Source organism: Coregonus lavaretus (assembly GCF_964263955.1).
Source record: "Coregonus lavaretus genome assembly, contig: HAP1_SCAFFOLD_983, whole genome shotgun sequence".
NCBI lineage: Eukaryota > Metazoa > Chordata > Actinopteri > Salmoniformes > Salmonidae > Coregonus > Coregonus lavaretus.
Genome location: NW_028158272.1, coordinates 92,501 through 109,689, shown reverse-complemented (window position 1 = coordinate 109,689; position 17,189 = coordinate 92,501). Strand labels below are relative to the sequence as shown.

At 42.9% G+C, this 17,189-nt stretch overlaps 1 pseudogene across 1 annotated transcript in view; it reads right to left on the bottom strand.

Annotated features, from left to right (window-relative positions):
- Positions 1 to 2,523: 2,523 nt before the first annotated feature.
- Positions 2,524 to 17,189, bottom strand: part of LOC311124212 (tRNA-queuosine alpha-mannosyltransferase-like) — a 23,826-nt pseudogene continuing 9,160 nt past the window's right edge. Inside the window, exons 2-4 of the transcript in view lie at positions 14,554 to 14,705; positions 13,635 to 13,815; positions 2,524 to 2,738 (exon numbers count right to left, since the gene is read on the bottom strand). The product of the transcript in view is annotated as a tRNA-queuosine alpha-mannosyltransferase-like (transcript). The remainder of the gene's footprint in view (positions 2,739 to 13,634; positions 13,816 to 14,553; positions 14,706 to 17,189) is intronic.

The following is a 17,189-nucleotide window of genomic DNA, read 5'->3' as shown; positions in this document are numbered from 1 at the left end:
CAAGCGCCTCAGGTGACGTTAGTCTAGCCCCTGTCACTGGGTGTCCTATTGTCAAGAATCAGAAACAGCATCATGTACTACGTAACATTCTGAGGGTCTTACACCCCCGCGATGTGCTTCTGGTCCATCACCTGCTGTTTCTTTCTCAGCGATGTGCCTGCGTGTGTCTACACGTCTTGATTGCTTTGCTTGTTTTGCAATCAGAAATACTCCAGGAGGACAATCCTCTTGAGGTAAAAGCTGATCCTGATCAACCTTAGATGGAGCTAAAGCCCCTGGTAACAGAGAATTAACCTTTGCTCTGCTCTCCCACTGGTTGGATATTATCATCACTACCGTGGCACGAAGCCATCTTCACCTGTAAACAGCTGTCCTGTCCTCTGGTGGGGCAGGCTGGGCGGGCTCAGATCTGATCCCCTCTGGCCTGGCCGTCCGGGCCACTGCCTGCAATAAAACAGTCCTGTAATCTGAGGATGAACGCCTATCCAGGCCACACGTAGATTAACAATCTGCAACCAATGATGAGCACAGAAAAAGTGAGGGCAGAGAGAGAGAGCGAGAGAGAGAAATTAGGAGAATGAAATTAAACAAACTGTGAGCAGCTTCAATGGAGATTATCTAGGCCTCTCTCTCTCTCTCTCTCTCTCTCTCTCTCTCTCTCTCTCTCTCTCTCTCTCTCTCTCTCTCTCTCTCTCTCTCCCTCCCTCTCTCCCTCTCTCCCTCTCTCCCTCTCCCTCTCCCTCTCCCTCTCTCCCTCCCTCCCTCCCTCCCTCCCTCCCTCCCTCCCTCACTGTAAATCCTAATTTACCCTAGAATAAAGCCTTGATGTTGTGAATGATAATCCATCTATGTTTTGCTCAGTTTAGAGGAGATTACATGATGGCTGCTTTTGTAAGTGATATAAGAGTAGGTGAAAGCCCATGCAAACAATGAGCAGGAAGGAGAATGGAGAATGGATGATGGTGATAATGGCAAATCGCGGCGCCAGCGAGTAACTACGGTACTGGTGATCTTTGCGGTTGTTAATCTGATTTACGGACATGTTTTAGTGAATAAACTAAGCCTCGCTGCCGAAAGGAGGATGGAGTCAGAGGAAAAAAATCTGAATCCACAGAGAGAGACTTGTCTTCCCTCTCCAACACAGATGAGCCAGCAATAGAGAAATGGTGTGCCAAAAAACAACACTGAACGATGTAAATTATATTTCTGCGTTTTGTAAAAGCCAACAATTACAAATCCACCCACAGTATTTTGATACTTCCCCTAACAGTTACACAAGTCATGTTTTGGTGACACTTTATTTGAATAGTCCCATATAGATGATCTACAGATGGTCATACTATCAACAAACTAGCTGTTGATAAGCAAATGCTTGCTAAGGTTACGGTTAGGTTATATGGTTAGGTTTAGGGCTAAGGTTAGGGTAAGGATTACATTTGGGGTTAGGATAAGGGTTAAGGTTAGTAGATAGTTAGTTGAAATGTTGTTGACAGTTATTGAACATCTACAAACCATCTACAAACCATATACCTGGATCTATCCAAATAAAGTCTTACCCATGTTTTAAAATGCCACTTCATTAAACTTGTGCTTTTACATTCTATGGGTGATGTTGACTGGGAAACCCCACTGTAAGAGCACAGCTGTTTATAGATTATCCTTAACGACGGCCTTCAAGCTTGAGCTCAAAACAAAACCAACAATATCTAGCTAGTTTTCCCCTTTTTATGACATTGTTACACAAAAATGTGTGTTAGTAATTTTCCATGCCCTCGGTTTGTTGTCAAACAACACTCTAACGATCCAAAGAAAATAACTTTCCGCAGGGTTGGTAAGTACGTGCATTGCTGTTAGAGAAGTATTCCCAGGTCATTTTGGTTCCAGGATAGGCCTACGACATGATCTTTGGATTATGGTTTGCATGACTACTTTGTTCTAAATCATGCCGTGTGATGCCAGGAGCGGCAAACACAGCAAAGCAAGCAAGGTAACAACAGGCCAGTTGGGCCCAACGTGTTTGCTGTTTCTGTAAATCATGACAGGCGTTATGATATGCTAACACGCTAGCCTTCACGGTTGGTGCCAAACACTTTCTTTTACACAAGTTCTGAAACAAATAAACTCCATCCATAGGGTTTTCCTGGAGTCTTTACTAAACATAATCAACTACGGTTAGCATCGGAAATTCATCATTACTGACTGTATATGTGTACTTGTGTGTATTTATAGGAGCACAGAGAGATGGGGAGTAATCAACTCACCGCCAATGAGGCCAGACAATAACCTTGACTAACCGGTGCCCCCGCACATTGACTCGGTACCGGTACCCCCTGTATATAGCATCGCTAATTTGTTATTTTATTGCTGAACTTTTTTTTTTGGGGTATTCTTTCTTAGAACTGCATTGTTGGTTAAGGGCTTGTAAGTAAGCATTTCACTGTAAGGTCTACACCTGTTGTATTCGGCGCATGTGATAAATACAATTTGATTTGATATGAAGAGGTCTGACATGGCCCATGGTCCTCACTCCCACTCTTCCTTCTCCTCCATCTCTCCCCCGGGCCCTCTCTCTTCCCTGGGGTGAGAAGGAGCCTCAGCCTGCCCGGTGCCTTCCCTCTGATCCAGCATGGCAGCCTCTGGCTCTGGGCTCGAGCACAGCGCTTTGGGAGCCAGAGGGGAACTGAGAGGTTCCTCCCCTTCCTTCCTGCTGTTCTACTGGACGCAGCAGCTCTTCAGGCCTGTTGGGGTTAGATAAAGCGTGAAGACACTGTTCTGCCACCACTTCATGATGTGATAAAGACATAAACACACTATGGAATGGCCCTCGATGATGATCCTGCACATTATTATTCCAGTAATTACACTTAACAATACAAAGCTCAGTAATTTCTCATAGCCAATGGCCTTCACTTTATTCTACATTATTTTAGTGTATTACTATTCCTACTGTGTTACCATGGAGCCTCTGGCCTGTCTGGAGACATGGGTTGACCCTGTGATCCTCTGGCCTGCCTGGAGACATGGGTTGACACTGTGAGCCTCTGGCCTGCCTGGAGACATGGGTTGACCATGTGAGCCTCTGGCCTGCCTGGAGACATGGGTTGACACTGTGAGCCTCTGGCCTGCCTGGAGACATGGGTTGAGCCTCTGGCCTGCCTGGAGACATGGGTTGACCATGTGAACCTCTGGCCTGTATGGAGACATGGGTTGACCTTGTGAACCTCTGGCCTGCCTGGAGACATGGGTTGACCCTGTGAACCTCTGGCCTGCCTGGAGACATGTGTTGACCCTGTGAACCTCTGGCCTGCCTGGAGACATGTGTTGACACTGTGAGCCTCTGGCCTGCCTGGAGACATGGGTTGACCATGTGAACCTCTGGCCTGCCTGGAGACATGTGTTGACACTGTGAGCCTCTGGCCTGCCTGGAGACATGGGTGACCATGTGAGCCTCTGGCCTGCCTGGAGACATGGGTTGACCTTGTGAACCTCTGGCCTGCCTGGAGACATGGGTTGACCATGTGAACCTCTGGCCTGTATGGAGACATGGGTTGACCCTGTGAGCCTCTGGCCTGCCTGTCTCCAGGCACTCACCCATGCACACACACACACACACACACACACACACACACACACACACACACACACACACACACACACACACACACAAAGCTGGTGACAGCAACAATGCGTGTCTAACTATGTGTTGCAGGTTGTGGTGATGGTCTGTGCCAGGTTGGTCCTGCTGCCTGTTCCAGCCCTTCCAGTCCTCCACCACCTGCCTGGGGAGTCCAGGTCACTCCATGGATTTTAACTGACAGGGGAACCCTGAGCAACTGTCCTCTCTCCTGCTGGGCCTCAGTTCAGACTCCACTTCTTCCCTGTCATCATCAATTACAATAACTGTTATGGGGAGCTTTGTTGATCACATTCACTGTGTGTGTGTGTGTGTGTATTGGTGAGACACTAGAGTGAAAAATAAATTACCTTGGCTAAATGCACACACACACACACACACACACACACACTTCAATTTCACAGCAATCTAAGTAGATATGAAAATCTCCTCATAGAACTGTATCTATCTTGTGTATTGTGAATGGTTTGCATCATAAGAAAACAGAATCACTAATGAAAACAAACGGAGGAGGATCTTCCAATGCTACTGAAATCTTCTACTCTGTTTGTCAGGTTGCTTTGCTTGGAGAGAGAGACTAGAACGAGGAAGTGTACAAGCATGGAAAGATGCTGATGTCATTGACGAAGGAATGGGGAACACATTCAAAATGCTGGCACCACGGCAAGTGTTCGTGGCTAGGGTGGATTTATGGAACTGTTGTTTTGCATCCTACAGAGTGTTATAGACCGTGTGTATTGTTACCTCTCTAGTCAAGGTGGAGGTTCAGTCTACATACCACTTCAGTATGAGACCTCAGGGTCACACCACGATTATTCCAATAAGTACTACTCAAGAGTTCCTGCTTCACAAAGTCATTCCCATTGGCTTTATGAATTCCTGTATTTCTCCAGTGGGTGAGGAAGAGACCACAGTACAGTGGGATCCAAAATTATTGACACCTTTATTATAATAATTTAATTTCCCAATTTTTTTAGCATACAATACAGCTCATTATTTGAATTACTTGTTTTATACAGTCATTACTGCTCATCTTTATCAAGGGTGTCAATCATTTCGGACCCCACTGTGTATCAAAGCATACCGCCCACAGCCTTGATCTTTCTCAGCAACTATAACTGAACCAGATGAACCAGCAACTATAGTAGAAAATACAGTGGCGTGTAGACCGATCCTGATTTTCATTAAAAACCTGTTACTGACGCCAGAATAATCCTGTGGTGAGAATGACATCATGGCATGACGAATCTCTGCTGACAGATTTAGCAACATTACCATAAGATGTTGATGGCGTTTATGGCCTTTTTTTTTTCAATTTCTAGAAAAGTAATCTACTGTACAATGAAACAAACTGGAATGTGGTAGATTATAGGCTACAGCATATGGTTCCATTGGGTAAAAACAGTTCCCTAATGCCAACTTCCTACATTTCCTTGTCATATAATGAAGCTCGCTTAGGGAGAAAGAATGAATAGAGGCTGATAATATTGCCTTATATGTGGAAAGATTAGCATAAGGAATGCATGAAAACATACAGCTAAGCTTTATGGTAAGCACTGTCCGACTCTAGCGATGCACTTGCGTTATTAGAAACTATAAAGCCTTTATTTTCAGAGCAGTGTTGCTGAAATCATGCTGCCAGGCATTACCTTGATAAAACTGACAAAGTGGGATAAAGTAGGCAGATGGATATATATTAACTAACAGATATGGACATGGGATCGTCTCTGCCGGATGGCTCAGTGGTGGAGCTGACAAGGAGACACTTGTGGTTAGGTATGACCAATGAGGCTGCCTCACAGCCCCCTGGGAACATATAATTTGATAAGCCATTTAAACATTTGGATGAGGGACACTTAAAACGCTGCCATATCTACCGGCAAAGAAAGAAAGAAAGAAAGAAAGAAAGAAAGAAAGAAAGAAAGAAAGAAAGAAAGAAAGAAAGAAAGAAAGAAAGAAAGAAAGAAAGAAAGAAAGAAAGAAAGAAAGAAAGAAAGAAAGAAAGAAAGAAAGAAAGAGAGAGAGAGAGAGAGAGAGAGAGAGATGTACTTAGATAAAATGCCGCCAATTAGCTTATTTATAAATCAACAGTCATTTCTGTGATGACTTTATATCTGCATTTAATGTGAAAGGATGAAGGGGGAGTCAAAGTCAAAAATAATTTGATCTTTTTTCCCGGTTAATGAGAAACAGCAGTGATTTTGAGCCATGGTGAAGCAGGGCTGGGCTCTCTGCTCTGCTCTGGGGAGACAGGAGCATGGAGGCCATATGTGCTGTTCAGTTACAGTATTGTTGTGCTGTTTGCTAATGTTACTCTAAATATTTATGCTAAGTATTTTGACAATGAATCATTGTAGGTGATGGGGTTTCTTCTTTGTTTGTGAGGTTGAGGTAAAATCTGTAGCTCCAGTGGTAACAGGAGTTGATAAGCATAGGTTCCCCAAAAGTAACTGAGTTAGAACTAACAGAGTCCTGTTATAAACGACAATAGACACCACTGTTAAAACCTCTTAGATGTAAAGTTCCCTGTTTTGGGGACCTTTGTGGCTCTGGTACCAGTTCCGACTGACATTTTTGCGTATAAATCGATCTGGGGACACCATAGATCGAAATGACTTCCACTGAGCTGTAGCCCTGATTCTCACGGACACAGGAGTATGTGTCTTTTGCCTGTGTGAAGCAGGATGTGAAATCTGACACTACTTGAAGCTGGGATGTCCCTCACAGCATTTCATTCCCTCTTCTGACTGTTCATCAACTCCTGGCTGGACCCTACGTCACAGCCACTAACAACACATATGCCTGGAATCCTTACATCGCTGCGCAGCAGGGGAGAGTGGTTTCGGCACTGCAGATCATTCAGAGATCAATTTATAGTCAGTAATCTAAAATAATTCATAGATTTTAAACAAGACGCACAATATTAATATGAGATGAAAGGCGAGTTCCTAACGAGTTCAGGAAGCCACGCTAGAGTTCTGTGAGACGTTCAAAGCAATGGGCAGACGTTTTAATCAAGAGAGACGTTCAGAAAATATGCACATTTTCTCTAACACTAAACATACAAATATGTATTTTACAGTTATAAGGAGGGTGAAATCTTATAGTTTGTCATTTTATAATTTGTTAAACTATATTTAGAAAGCAAGTCATTTCAAGCCTTAATCATATAATTTTGTTGAATAGGAAATACATCAGCAAATATTTCATTTTCTTATTTATTGTATTTTTATCAGAAAGATTATATTTTAACCTTTGTTGGGGTATGCAGCATTACTAGTTATTGTTTATGGCCTTCTCATGATAAATACTTCATTTTGGGGTTATGTATATTACATTTTTTAAGATGGTCTAAGACAACTTCTGCTCTTTCGTCTTCAGGGTGAATCTGACCTGACAGAGTAATTGAGTGGCCAGAGTAGGATAGAGTACAGGACAGAAAACCATCCAAAGGTTTAGCATCAAGGTTACTGTCCTGAGGCCAACACTTCAAAATAATCTCATCAGCATAATCCTCAAAACCAGGATAGGGCATTTAGCCCAGCTAATAGTGGCTTGATGAGGAAAGGCCAGACAGCCACTATAGCCGATCCAGAGGCAGCCAGAGAAGCATCAGCCTCTGTGGCATGGACGGAGCAGTTCATTAAAGCACATTAACATCTACTTTACAGTCATTACGAGGCTGGCGAGCTGACCCTTTAGTCAGAAGCTATCGGTCCACTCTGCAGCACCCCTATGAGGGACGCTGGTCCACTCGATCATGGTGATAGGAGGCTGTGGTCAGAGCGAGGGCCCAGGGGGAATTTCCCCCCCACGAGTGTTCGGACTTAGACAGAGATTAGGACGGAAGGAAGGGGAGCGATGAGGACGGAGGAGGATGGATGTCATTTCGCCTTCAGCGTTGCAAAACAGTAGAGCTCAGAGACCCAAAAGTCAGATAAAATCATAGTGAGTTGTCTGTGTTGATTATTCTGGGAAAAGGATGACATTATGTAATATGCATATGGCTTGCAGAATGTGACATCGGGAACAATCAGCTTTCACCAGAGACACAAAGCCCAGACATCTGCTGTGGAGCAGAGATCGGACGGTAATACCCTCACCAAATATAACCTGTCCGCTCAATGTTTTCATTCAGGTTTAGCTTTAGACATGAAAATCCCCATGTAACATCCCCATGTCAGGATTTGATTTGTCGTCACAACAACAGAATGGGATATAAAGGTCCCATAATGCATTGCAAACAAGAGAGTGAAAAAAGTACACCGTACAGCATGGAGCACTGAGACATCAAACTGACCTCCGTCCTCACAATACCATGGCTGTTTTTATCAGAACTGTTTCCCTGGAACGTGAATCATTGTCTTTTACTGGGTTGGAACATAGAATAAAAGTAACGCCTTCCATTGTGACACGCAAGCACCATCCATCCATCCCAGGAGTCAAGACTCAAAAGTAATTATGTTCCAATGGCAATCGTGATGGCAGGATACAGATATGACATCATTGTTTTAGCACTATCCACAGAGTTTTTAAAAAATTAGAGCATGCCACATGGTTCCATGTGCCAATAAATCAGCACAATCTACTTTTTCCAATTGCTGGCATCTTGAAGCTAAAATTGGTATCATGTATACTGTACTAATGACCATTAAAAAAATAAGTGTATCCGAGAGCAATGTACAATACGGCTTAGCAAAATTAGGAATTTGTGGTAAGTGCATCTTTCTATGATGTAATGCTTTGTGGACCTGTCGTCGTGGTTACATGCTTGTCATTTTCCTTCAATTATTTTTTTTTTCTTTTTTTATTGAACCTTTATTTAACATTTACATTTACATTTAAATAGGCAAGTCAGTTAAGAACAAATTCTCATTTACAATGACGGCCTACCATTCTAAAATCTCAAGTATCGGGTATAAATCGCAGTTGTGTAATGGCATAAAATGGGATACATGTTTAGGAACTATATTGCACTGGACTGATCTATGGGTATACTGAATAGTTAACGTTTGAAAAGTACAAATGTTAGTTTCAAACTATTACAGTTTCTGGTGAATGGAGATTGTCTGTGTGAGATCCAAGTTTATTTGACTAGTTGTAGATGATTAACTAACGAAAGTAACATATAACAGGACTTATTGTTAGTGTTGATCAGATATCAGTCGTTTGTCACAGGCAGTTATATATTTTACACTAATCATTTTATAAAAAAAAAAAACGTTGTTGTTATTGAGAACGTGTGACACACATTGCAGACTAGCCATGTGCTAAAAGTACAACATAAATAGGTGATCATTTTCAATGCTCCGGTAGTTACGAGATTATTACATTGTGTATCTTGTTTCCGAAAACACCAGTTTTTCTTTAGTATGTCACCACTGAACAGATGGCAATGTGTGTTAGCTAAAGTTTGGTATGAAGGACTAATCACCAATACAGGGTTTGATCTTTAATTCGTTCCTAATCATCAGGGTTAGTTCCCCGAACTTCGAAGACACCATATGGACCCAATTGTGGTCGTTCCTGGTACACGAGCGACTGAAAGCTGTACCTGCAGTTTGGCTGTACACTGTCATCATACTTTGGGCTGAGCACTTATTCCAACCGACCAAAAGCTTTTTTCATCATGTCACCGATGAGCTTAAACATGGGTGGTTTAATTAGGAGAGCTAGGCTTCCCCCTCCTCCCCCTCTTCCCCCTCCTCCCCCCTTCACCAGCCCCTACCCTTCTCCCCCTCTCCTCTCCCTCCACATGCCCTCGCAGGCAGGGTGACCGCCGCTCGGTGACTGGAGAGTCATCGAAGAGGAGATTGTGGGATGAGTGTTGGGTGGTCTGATAAAATGACACGCTTAGGAGCCAAATGGTGATATTTGACCCTCGAGGGGCAGAGCGGGGCGGGACTAGGTGGGTGAGCTTTAGGGTCGGGAAGGATGTACCTCATTGTCTTTGTCTCTGTCTCAACAGTGTCATGATCAAGATTAGAAGTTCAGATTGGAGCACACAAGAGATTACATGGTAAAATAATACTGCTGAACACAAAACATTGTTCTAGGTTTTCATTAGTGGTAAACAAGGGGATACATATGTGGGATCAGTCTCAAGTCAATCCATGAACAAAGTCAAAGTGAGAGAATCATCTGAATACAATTCACAGGAAGGGGATATGTATCATCAACGTTCTAATACAAATAGCGTAATGGAACCAACCACACAAAGTAGCCTGAATTATTTTCACTTTTCCACATAGCTTCAAGTGACTAAATAACCACATGAACTACAGAATACATTTAATGCTCTGTTACATTTTATTTTCCTAAAGCAATGCAAAACGACCCTGTTGATCCAATGGTAAATAAATCCCAAACATCAATCAGTCTACTGTCTGTCTACACAACCCCTGTTTAACACAAACCCCTCTTACTAAGCCAGTAGACCCAGACTGCCTTTCAGATTCCTCTGCTCCATCGCTTTAATGTTTCCAATAAGTCCCCACAGTCCCACGGCTAAACAGCCTCACCAAGGCTCACCGAGGCACGTGGCAACAAATGCCTTCAGATGTCCAGAATCTGGAAAACCTTCAACATTCCTTGGGGTGGTTTTCTCTTCATAGGTTCTCCATGTGGGGTGGCTGATACAACAACAATCTCTCTCCGTCCTTAGACACTAAGAAGAAACTAATGCAAACCGGTTTACCTCTCCATTTTTCACACATACAGTATTCAACTAAAAGTCTAGATGTGTCTGTCTCATCAGTCAAACAGTAACACACAACATTTACTGTATAACAGGACACAACTGACAAGGCAAATGAAGTAATTGTGGGTTGTGTTGGGACTAAACATATTATTTGTGTCCTCCCGTTTTAAAATGTAACCATCTTCATCGGTTGCGAAAACGTCCAGTTGCATTTGAACTTTGTCAAAGGAACGTTTCAAACAGGATATCCTGCCATCTGCTCCTCCAGCAGACTCATTCCAGGAGTCAGTCATTTGAGACCTGAGCTGACTGACTGACTGCTTCTTCACAAGGAGCCACATCAATGGCTTTTAAAAGTAGCCAAAAAAAGAACAACCTTTTCCCAATCAACTTAAAAGTTGCTTCAGTTATCTGTAATGAGTTAAGGGACTTTAATGAAAACCGGCCATCAGAGGGGAGGTCCTAAAGAACGTGCAACGCTTTCAAGCAGAGTTTAAACCTGCATTGATATCTTTTCATGGAAGAACATGAAAGAGTCCCTCCTTTTGTTTCTTAACATTAGCAATGGAGAACCTGTTCCATATAACCCTACATTCCCTTGGTTCCTTCCACATTCTATGTAAGAAAACGAAATAACAACGGACTAATCATGATCAATCTGGTTTCCCTCCGCCTTGAACACCTGACAGCGTTCTGTTCTCCAGAGGAACAGAAATACACGCTGCCTGACAGCCACACAAAGACCTCAGAGAGAACTGGGGTGAATGGGGGACTGCAGTGGGGTCCCAGAATCTGGCACCTGCTGATCATGTGCATATTGATTCAATTACTCCCTCTGCATTCCCCCACCCATTATATATATACACACACACACACACACCAGACCTGTGAACTGACAATCCTCAAAGAAAGTCAATGCCCTGCTGTTCCACCATGATAAATGTGATAGCTTTGTCTCTCACCGCAGGTTTCTGCTGGCTCAGGTCAATCGCAATTAAATTACAAAAGTCCACCTCTCTAAAGCCGAGTGATAGATGGATACCGCAAACACAAACACTCCAGATGATTTGAGCACTTTGAGAGCTTGGACCGAGAGAACATTTCAGAGACAATGAAAACACAAATACGGAACAATCATGTGGTGTTTCTCCCCTGTTTGTTTCTCTGAGAGTTTTATATTTTCAAAGAGCTGGACTAACTGTGTTTGGAAAAGGACCGCGGGCATGTTGAGGGATTGTCGGCCATGCATATAATTGCTTACTTACACTCTGTGAGTTTGCTTTGGATCAGGCAAATTACCATCTGAAAATGAGCTGAAAATCACTCTGGGCGAGAGGCCTGCATCATCCATGGCATCTCACTTTCAGTATTTCTCACCCCAGCAAATATACAGGGAAAGCATGTAGAGATACACTGCTCAGACACATTAGTTGCATCATTGCTTCAATGTACTTCAAATTTAAAAAGGCAAATAAATACTCTCTAAATACTATAAACAAACCTTACTCTTAATCTTAGCAAAAAAGCTGGCTAGTCATATGGTAGTGCATTATCATGATGTTGAATGTTAAACCTGTCCCTGTGAGGGAATATGTGCATCCAGCATAAATCGGAGTGGACTGAAATCACATAACACACTCGCTCTAATTGGGAAGGCCATAAAATAAAGTCTGCATGACACAAAAGCTGCAGGCAGGGTCACACACTCTCACACACAAGTTTCATGGAGAAGGAACTCCTAAGGGGACGTAGGGCTAAATCATTAGCTATAATATGCCACAAGAGGAAGCTCAGAGCAACTTGGGTGAGCGGCGGAAACTGCTTTCATCTTTTCCACTGTGTTCTGTCACATAATGGCAAGGCTTGAAAGAGAGAAGAAGAAAGCAAGCACAGGAATCACTAAAAAACTGCATCAGGTGTTTGTAAATTTCTATTCAATAAACGCCATGCCGCCCGATGAAAATATGGGCATTATGGTTTCGCTTAAATATGAGATATCATGAAAGAAATTCCAGCTGTGATACATCAGAGAATTGTTCAAGCAGCAACACCGATGTCGGGGTGACACGCACACACCTGTGCGACCAATAGTCAGACTTTGTCAGAATACATTTGGTGTTTCAACGTTAATATTTAAGTTTAAACTGTTATGATGTTCTCGCTTTCATGTGAAGAATTGTCTGTTCTTGATTTGGTCTCTGATAGGAAGCAGACCCTCTCTGTTGCATCGATTTTTGGAGTGCTTCGCAGCGAGTGCATTGTTTTGGAACAGAGCAATAAAATAGTACCACCCCTCATCACCGATCCGAGACAACAGCTTATAAAAGAGACGCCTGGATCCAATCCATCCATGACAGCTGTTCTCTAATCTATGTGCATGTCATTTTATTTACAAACGTAAACTCATATTATTTGACATTAGCAGAAGTTAATTTCTAAGTCCATTTTGTGGTAATAATAGATATTTGTGGTGCTTAGTTGAAATAATAATAAATACAATTAGCAAATTGTGGTGCTTGTTTAAATAAATTCCTAACAATCCACAAAGTAATAATTACATAATTATTAGGTGATTAATTTTTTACCAAATGTTTTAAATATGTTCCCTATACTGATGAAGCTCTTAAATCAATCAAAAGAGATAACAGAAAACCTATTTTCCTTCTAAATGTTGCCACCGCTGACCATCTCACCCAAACACTTCAGATAGGTCCAGTAAACGCCGACATCTGTAACGTTACACCGACATCTGTAACGTTACGCCGACATCTGTAACGTTACGCCGACATCTGTAACGTTACGCCGACATCTGTAACGTTACGCCGACATCTGTAACGTTACGCCGACATCTGTAACGTTACGCCGACATCTGTAACGTTACGCCGACATCTGTAACGTTACGCCGACATCTGTAACGTTACGCCGACATCTGTAACGTTACGCCGACATCTGTAACGTTACACCGACATCTGTAACGTTACACCGACATCTGTAACCTTACACCGACATCTGTAACGTTACACCGACATCTGTAACGTATACAGATGACAGTACGTGTGAGAGTGATAGATAGGCCTTAACAAAACAGGATATTAAAACTCCGTAGTCACTTCTAATCTTGACTCTTACAGAACTAACTTCTCTCCAGTCAATCAGATTGCCATTAACCATGCTCCCAGACCCTATCAGCTCTCTGGGTCGGATTAGGAGCCTGCAACGCTCTCTCTCTCAACTCTGCTTTCTTTAATCAGTTGCCTGGTTATCCCTAGAATGCAAATGACTGCAGCCAGGGATGATGACACTGACCTTGTGACATGGGGGAATTTGATGGGGAAGTGGAGGACCCGACACTTTGGGCAGATGAGCTTGTCCAGGTCTTTGGCGCCTGTGGTCCGGGATCATCTTCATGAAGGACGAAATGGAGGACAGGAAGGACTCCATGTTGAAAGAGGAGTTGAACGCCACTACACCTTCCACCAAGCTGGGAGGAAGGAAAGAAAGAGGGTGCACACACAGTCAGTGACACACAAAGTGACACTGCAGTGCCGTTCATTTGCAGATTCTGTGTGTGTCACATGGAAGGATGTAGCATAGTGTGCATTTATCAGTACAGTCAAATGGCTCCCATTCTCTTTCATTAGAACGAAAGCCCTGCATTATAATTTAAATTAGCAAAGCAATCTGGCTTGAATCCAATCAAACATCTCTTTATGATACATTCCCTTTGAGTAGCGTATTATTTAATGCTGCCATATTTGACTGGGTTAATGACATTAAAGTAGATTGAGTGGGCCTTGCAGAACTGACTTATTGACGTGTTTCCCTATGCAGATCAACAACAATTACTTTCCTTTAGAGTGCCCCTCTCTTTAATGTTTACCCTCTGATTAATGACAATGCAGTCGATCGACACGAGTGACTTCAATTACCCAGAGAGCATCATGTTGGCCTACCGTAATTAACCAATCATGTTGCGCCCCTGACATGCTCATTAAGACAAACAATTACCGTATGAAGTGTTGTTGTTGTTATTATTATTTTAAATACACAGAGTAATTATGCGTGCTGCTAATTTTCCTTGCTTGTTTGGGCTCTTGTTTCTTGGGACAGCTATTTGCTTTGAGTTAGTTTTGTTACATGTTAACTGTGATGATAAGGCACACACACACGGCACCAAATCCATTGTGTACTGTACGGTCAAGGCCAGGTCAGTCTTCACCATGACAGGACCTGCTTGTATCTATACTGGAAGTGTCTGTTCTGACTCTTGTGGACTGGATAGACCAGCTGGTTCTCCTTTTTCAGTGTGGCCAGGTCAGGACGCGAGGCCACCAGCTCAGACATGTTCAGTACCCTGAGGACCAGAACAGACTAGACCAGAACAGACCAGAACACAGCAGTGGGTCAGGATGGTGAGTTCATCTATCTGTCAATACATTAATGCCTCACCTTCAATACTTACAGATCCTCTTCATACCTACTACTGTCTGACTAAAATGAAACCTTGGGAGGTGAGAGAGAACTCTTTTCAGCAGAGCCATGTCAGAATTGAATGTTTCCACCGGTGCCGATGCCAACCACTAAAATGCCTTTTACTCATCAAAAGGATATCCTGCTTAGTACCCATTGGTTAAAACCAGCAGGTAGAATGATAACCAGCAGGTAAAACATTAACATCACCCAGATCTACTAACTTTCCCCAGCAGGATAATCCACCCAGCCATGCCCATCTCTCATGCACCCTCTAAGATGATGCAGCATTTTCACCGCAGCCCTGTGGAACACACAGCTCTCTCTCCGTCTCTGTCTCTCTCTGCGGTGTCTCTGTATCTGTTGCGTGCTCAGCGGTGAGGCTTTGAAGCTCCAGCATCTCCCTAAGTGACCCCATCCTCCACTTCAAGCCTTGGCTCGTCCCTTCATCAGTCAGTCAGTCCCCTTTACCCACGAGCAAGACTCTTTGATGTGGTTGAGTCCACGAGCCATCGCTAAGATCACGTCCCCGTGTGCCTCTCAGACCTGGGATTAGCCCCATTTCCTGGCCTGTTTGGGCCTTCGATTAAAACCAAAAGAGGCCTACAGGACTGCATGTTACAGAAATCCCACTCACCCCCTAAACTCTGTTGGTAATGCAGGGCTCTGACTCAAACCAGATGAGAGTTCTCTAGTTTTACCTTGTTTCTGCCAGAAGAATAGTCCACAGGGACATCCTGTGTAGTTAAGAATTAGACGCACAGAGACTGGAGGAGTTACTTAATGTATCTCTTTTACGTTTGTTTTATCTGAATAAGTAGAACATTTTGATTTGTTATCTGCTGAATTACAACTTGTTTTCACATAGAGGGAAAAGCAAATTCTGCATCAAAAATGTATCATCAGAAAAGGTATGAGCAGCTGTACCGAGAAAAGAGGTTACGTTTAGTTACTTACTGTATGGGCTATTACTTAGCAACATGGCATGCCATACTGTAGGCTACATCGCCACTACCGATTTGACTACCCGTCTTCATTTTGACTCATGACCTTTTGAAGTAGGAATTTCACTCTACTGTATGTGACGTGGTTCACCCACTGTGTTTCTCCGGTAGCAACCGTTACAGCATTGTTGCAGATATGACAGATAGAGATCAAAAACCAAACAAGAAGGTTACACATCAACCTGAGTAGTAGTCCTGTGGGTGTGTGGAAGGACTGCAGCATCACTGCATCGCTTTTCCAAATGTTAAAGTAAATCACCCCATCTTTGGCAATCATCTGTCAAGTACTCACCAGAGTTGATGACAAAGGATAGTAGCCAATAAAACGTACACACAATTCCAACGCACTAAAAGAGAGTACTGTTATACATTGGGTTCTTCCCTTAATAAGGTGTCAAACATACAGAACCCATTCAATTATTTTGTTTAGAAAAAAATGTTTTTGGGGAAAAACAATCTCAATCGAAATGGAAATGACTAAAACCAAACTGTGTAGAAATGATAATAAACCTTCATTTACAGTCTCTTCACTCTGTCCGGCTTGCTAACAGTAAACAAAATGAAAGCTAGACAGTCAGGGAGCATTGGACATTCTAAAAGCAATGGACAGAGCAGGGTTTCCAAAACTCTGTCCTGGGACCCACGTTTTAGTTTTTACCCAAGGACTGACTACACAGCTGATTCGAATAACCAACTCATCGTCAATATTTATTTGAATCAGCTGTGTAGTGCTAGGCCTAAAAACAAAATGTGCACCCCAGGACCGAGTTTGGGAAACCCTGGGATAGAGCAAATTTTGATGAAGACTAAATGTAATGCATTTTAAGTGCAGCCATCCGGACCTCGGTGAAGACCGAACGCGGCCTGCGGGTCAAAATGAGTTAGACACCCCATTCTCTACATATTACCTCTCTGTGGAAGTAAATGACTAATGGAATCCCAATCTCTGATGTCGAGTAGTGAGTGATACAAGCGTACCTTAAAATAGCTGACAACCGCACGCCCCACTCTCCATCTCACTGTACCAAAACAGAGGAATTAGATTTCCCCTATACTGAGCTCACTGTACATGCAAACTCACAAAACAACGTCTGGGAAAGACCAAAGAAACACAGTGTATGTTTTGCAATAACAATGACCTAGCAACCTTACTCAGGAATGTATCAATTAACTCCACCATGCTCCTTTGTGTTTAACTGTGTGAGGAGCTAGCCGGGATGGCCTGCATGAAGTACAGGCCACGCAATCTTCCACACACTGAGGATACATTGATATATACAGGTAACTGTGTTTTAGTGCAATTTCTTTTCGAATTCATTTTCTCACCATGACTTCCAGTTTACATCTACGGTAAATGCTGTCCTCCATCTCATTCTTCCAT